The 6034-nt window shown below is 33.5% G+C and overlaps 1 protein-coding gene across 3 annotated transcripts in view; it reads right to left on the bottom strand.

The window, feature by feature from the left end:
- The window catches only part of FNIP1 (folliculin interacting protein 1), a 111824-nt gene that overhangs the window by 56530 nt on the left and 49260 nt on the right, over positions 1 to 6034 (bottom strand). The gene's annotated exons all lie outside the window — the stretch shown is intronic.

Raw genomic sequence — 6034 nt, forward strand, 5'->3', positions numbered from 1 at the left:
AACTTGTCTCCCAGGTTATAACCCTCAGTATGGCTCCAATAAAATTTTTTTTCCTTCTTAGGTTAATTGAATCTTTGATTAATTCAATCTTTCTTAACAGAAAGAAATCTAGGTCCCACTCTTCTTGAATGACCCTTTTTCCCCACTCCACACATTCCCAATAGGTAAAATCATTCCTACAGGACTATTATTATCCTTCCAGTATTTCTTTTGGCAAATACAAGCATATTCCATTTCCTCTACTCTTCAGAAAAGGTAAGTGATTCAGTTCTGCCCTTGCTTTATTTTCCACTAACATCATAGAAAATCTTTTCATCTATCTTTAGAAATTTTCCTATTTCTTTTTTTTTTTAATACAGTTGCAGAGTGTGCCACTGTGTAAATATCTATAGCTTATTTAATCAGTCATAAGTTAATGACATCGCTGGAAGGACTGCTCTCTTGAAACATAAACACATATAACTTTGGTAGATACTGCCCAATTACCCTTCATGGATATCATTTCACTCACTCTAACAGCAAAGTGCTGTCATTCAACATTTTCATTTTTGCCAATCTAAAAGGAAAGAACTAAAATAAATAAATAAATAAAATAGTTTTCATTTTCATTTCCTTTATTACGGATGAGAGGAAGAATCTTATTAAATGTGTAATGGCCATTTGTATGTGAACACACTGCTCTTAACCTTCACCCAATTTTCATATGTATATACATATTCTTACTGAAGTATGGTCAGTTTACTTCACCCAATTTTCTACTGAGTACTTCTGTCTTGACTTCTAGGAACTCTTTATATAGAAAGATTACCAGCTGGTCTTATACGCTATAAAAATGTTTTCCCAGGATATCATTTGTCTTTTAATTTTCCTTATGGTGTTTTTTTTTCTTTTTTGCTTATCTGTTTGCTTGCTTTTGCTCCGTTTTGTTCACCATCCAAGTTTTCTCTTTTTTTTTAATTTGGTTGTCGAATTTGTAAGTCTTTTACTTTACAGTTTCTGGAGTCTAAGTCATAGCTAGGAAGGTGTTTTCTATTCCAGTTACAAAAGAACTTAAGTCATGCTTTCTTTTGTGTAATAGTCTAGGGTTTTTTTACATTTAAATTTTCATATACTTGAGATATGAATCAGTTTATCCTTCTTCTAAATGGCTGTCTCAATATCCCTTATTAATCTTTACCACACTGATTCAAGATGATGCCTTTATCATATACTAAATTCTGACATTTTTTAGATTTCTAAATAATCCTCTATTTCATTCCATTAGTCTGTTTGTCTGTTTATGTTCCAGTAACATGTTTTTAAAAATTACTAACACTTCATAGTATATTTTCAAATCTGGTAGAGCTAATTCATCCTCACTACTCTTCTTCTGGTTTTCCAACCTATTACTGCTGATTTTTTTCCATTTGAACTTTAGAATCTGCTATCTAGTTCCAGACACCATTTCCACCAAAAATAACAGCAACAATAACAACAGTAAGGTTGGCATTTTTATTGAGACAGCATTATTCTATGAAACAACTTTGAATGGACAGCTTTATGGCACTGAGTATATTATCCAAGGATGTATTTTGCCTCTTCATTTGCTCAAGTAAGCATTTATGTACCTCAGGAGACTTCTAAACGTATAGGTTTTGTTAAGTTTATGAACAGGCACTTTTAAAAAGTTGCAATTTTAAATGGAGCCTTAGCTTCCTTTATATCATCTAGTTGGAAATTATTTGTATATACTGAGCTTAATGGTTCCTGTATATTAATTTTTATATAGATTTAATTACCTAACCAAATCCTATGTTCCAAATTTTGTATCACAATAAAGATTCAACTATTAGCATCTGTACAATGCTTTGGAGTATACAAAACTCTCACACATTATAATTTGTATTCTTCTTTCCAAAATGATGTGAACCTGCTGATGTACAATTTTATTCCTGTGTACAACCAATGAAGGATGAAACGTGCATAATCATGTGACTTCACTGGGAACACATGAAATAGCACTGCATTATTGTTAACACAAAAACAATGTCCAGGATAAAGACAGTATCATGTGATCATATCACACTTGGTCCATTTGGCTGTATCACTATTCAAAGAAACCACATTTCAGTAATTTTTACATTTCAGCTGTAAGATGAATAAGGTCTGAGGATCAAGCGTAAAAAAAAAATTTTATAAACAAGTTTCTTGATTAAAATCATTGAATATTCAAGTTCTTTTTCACAGAATATAATACAGTTGGAAAATACACACTCTGAGAAAACTATATATTGATTAATATGATTTTATTTCAGAATTACAAGATAATATTCAGGAAACTACTAATGCCTAAACTACATCATTATGTATGGGCACAAAATATTGTGTAAGATGACTGAAATTATCATTTACATCACACAATCCTTCTTTGACTATATAGAACCCATATGATTTGATGTTTCAAGGGTTTAGGTACAGTAAAGCCAATGAAAAAAAATCACTTAATGATTCCAACATGTTGCAATTTGGGGAAAACAGTGTGTTCTGTAGTGTTCAAAAGGAACATATAAAATCTTTATGAAAGTATTTACAGGATTTTGATAATAAACTTCCTAACTGTAATTAAAATTGATCAAAATATATTCTCAGTATTTACCACAAATGAGTCAGTCTGCAGGTAAGGAAAAAAGGTGAATAATAAAATTTTAACTCTTTTTGCAATTAAATAACAAACATATGTACACCTCTAGCTATGACATAGAAGTCTATGAAAGACTATCAACAAAAGTCTATGAGAAATCTGATGGAGGAGAAAAGAAATATACCGAGAGGAATCAGAAAGGATTCATAAAGCTGTGATAAAATTAACCTTGAAAGATGATAAACCTTCATCAAGGAAAGTGGCACACAGGATGAGAATATACATATAAAACAAGTGAGACTAGAAATATTCAAAGCTATTTGATTTCTAGTCACTGATGAGTCTAGAGAAAAGTTTGAAAAAGTAGCCTGACAGGAAAATTTCAGAGGACTGAGGGATGAGTGCATGGTATAAGATTACAGCCAGTAGACAAATTACTACTGAGACACAGAGACAGAGAGGAGACTAAGAGACACAGAGATGAGGGCAAAAAGAGACATCAAGGAGAGACAAAAAGATAAAAAGGAGAGACTGAGGAGAGTCTGAGATATAGTGAGGCAGAGAGATTAAAAGACACAAACTATCACTGAGAAGGAAGACTGAGAGGGACAAAAAGAGGCAGACAGACAGAAAAAGAAGAAAGTACACATGAAAGAAAGAGTAAAAGGATAATCATTTTGTTGGTGTTGGGTAAAGAGGCTTTGTGAGAATTTGCAGGCAAAGGAAAAAAGCTAACTGAAAGGGAAGGAGGAGACCTCAGAAGGAGAGAAAACTAGTAAGACTAAAGAAGCATCATCCCAGAAAAGGTGGGCAGGGAGGATTCAAGAAAAAGCATAAGTCATTTCTGTTGGAGACAAAAGGGAAGAATGGTAACAAAACAGTGAACAGCATTAATCAAGACAAATAGTAAAGAAGAGGTCTATGCTGCAATTCAATGCAACAGTATCAAGAACAAAAAAAGAAACTTCAATGAATATTTGCTAAAAAAATAATCAAGAGAGTTTTGATTAATCAATCATTGTTAATCTGTCAGTCTCAAATTCTACTGGGCTATTTATTACCAGTCTAAATACAAAGAAGACATGCTTATTACATTTGCAACTAGCCTTAGATTTCAACTGTCTGTTTGACCATCTACAATTCTGACTTAGGTATCTCACTACTCAGCTATCAAAACCAAAACACTGAATTCAACAAACACTTCCTTCTCCCTCACCACCTCACATCCAAATTTTCTCTACATAACAAAGCAATTTTTTTAAACTAAATTTTAAAAAGTGAACTATAACTGACACATTAGTTTCAGATATACAACGTAATGATACAGTATTTGTATATGCTGCAAAATGATTACAATAAGTCTAGTTAACATTCATCACTATACCTAGCTACAAAAAAAAATTTTTTTTGTTATGAGATCTTTGAAGATCTACTCTTTTTAGCAACTTTCAAATATGTAATACAGTATTATTAACTACAGTGACCATACTGTACATTACATCCCCATGACTTACTTATTTTATAACTGAAAGTTTGTACATTTTGACTCCCTTCACTCATGTTTCCCACTCCCCAAGCCTGCCTCTGGCAACCACCTATCTGTTCTCCTAGCAGTTCAGTTTTTTAGATTCCACAGATAAGTGAAATCATACAGTTATTTGTCTTTCTTTGTCTGACTTACTTCACTTAGCATAATACCCTCAAGGTCCATTTGTGTTGCCAAAAAATGGCAAGACTTCCTTCTTTTTTATGCTGATCAATGGGCACTTAGTCTGCTTTCGTGCTTGGCTATTACAATGTTATAATGAACATGGGAGTGCAGGTATCTCTTTAAGTCAGTGTTTTCATTTTCTTCAGATAAATACCCAGATGTGAAATTGCTGGATCATATGATAGTTCTATTTTTAATCTTTTAAGGAATCTTCATACTGTTGTCCATAGTGGCTGCACCAACTTACATTCCCATCAACAGTGCACAAGGGTTCTCTTTTCTCCACACCCTCACCAACATTTGTCATTTCTTGCCTTTTTCCTAACAGCCATTCTAACAAGTTTAGGTGATACATCATTGCGGTTTTGATTAACATTTTCCTGATTAGCAATGTTGAGCACCTTTCCATGTACCTGTTGGCCATCTGTATGTCTTTTCTAGAAAATGTCCTTTTGGATCCTCTGCCCACTTTTCAGTTAGATTGTTTTCTTTGGCCAATGAGTTGTACGAGTTCTTCATCTATTTTGGATATTAACCCCTTATGAAATACATGATTTGCAAATATTTTCTCCAATTTGGTAGGCTCCCTTTTCATTTTGTTGATGGTTTCCTTTGCTGTGCAGACACTTTTCAGTTTGATGTAATCCCACTTGTTAATTTTTGCCTTTGTTGCCTTTGCTTTTGGTCTCAAATCAAAAAAAAAAAAACCAAACAAACTTAATAATTGCAAAGACCAATACCAAGGAGCTTATTGCTTACATTTTCTTCTAGTTTAATGGTTTCAGTAGGTCTTACATTCAAGACTTTGAACCATTTTGAATTAGTTTTTGTCCACAGTGTTAGAGAGTAGTCCAGTTTCATTCTCTTGCATGTGGCTGTCCAGGTTTTCCAGTATCATTTATTGAAGAGACTGTCCTATCCCACTGTACATTCCTTGGCTCCTTTGTCTTAAGTTAACTGACCACATATGTGTGAGTGTATTTCTGGACTCTCTACCAAAGTGATTTTTTGAAATGTAAACCAGATCTCTTTAATGGCTTCCCTCTGTTTAAAGAAAACAAATGTCCAGATTGAAGAAACTCTTTTCTTTATGTTTTCAGCTTTGTAGCTTTTGCCAAAATACTTTTAAAAAAATAGAATTTATTAGGAACATATAAACTAAGGCTACAATATACACTTAGGATACAATATACACTTCTACCCCAGAGATCTAAAAGGCCCTGAATCCTCTGGCTACTGCTCCCTCTCTCTCCAACTTCATCTCTAGCTACTTTACTATCATTCCAGCCAGACTAGCCTTTCAGTTCCTTCAATTCACAAAGCTCCTAAGTCTCTTTGTAGACTGCATTTGCAGGTCCAGCTAACAGGAATATTCATTCCCTACACGATGTCTTCAGTTTCTTCAGATGTCAGCTTGAATTTCACTTCCTCAGTGTAACCTTTCTTAACACCCCTACATACAAAATGATGAAAAATGAGTTCCTTCCTGTGGAATCTCGTAAGAATTTTGTGTATTTCTTTCAATTTTGGAATTATTTGTTTATTTATTGTTCAACGTTAACTGCCCCTAAAAGAACGCCTAACTGCAGGCACCAAGAGGGCAGAGACTGTTAAATCTCCGAGTACCCAGTGCTTTGTAGTTACTTGCACAAATAAACAATATTTTAAGAAAATTTTGCAGTTTTTTTTGTCAGATTGAAAAA

The sequence above is a fragment of the Camelus ferus genome, chromosome 3, assembly GCF_009834535.1.
Source record: "Camelus ferus isolate YT-003-E chromosome 3, BCGSAC_Cfer_1.0, whole genome shotgun sequence".
NCBI classification, from domain to species: domain Eukaryota; kingdom Metazoa; phylum Chordata; class Mammalia; order Artiodactyla; family Camelidae; genus Camelus; species Camelus ferus.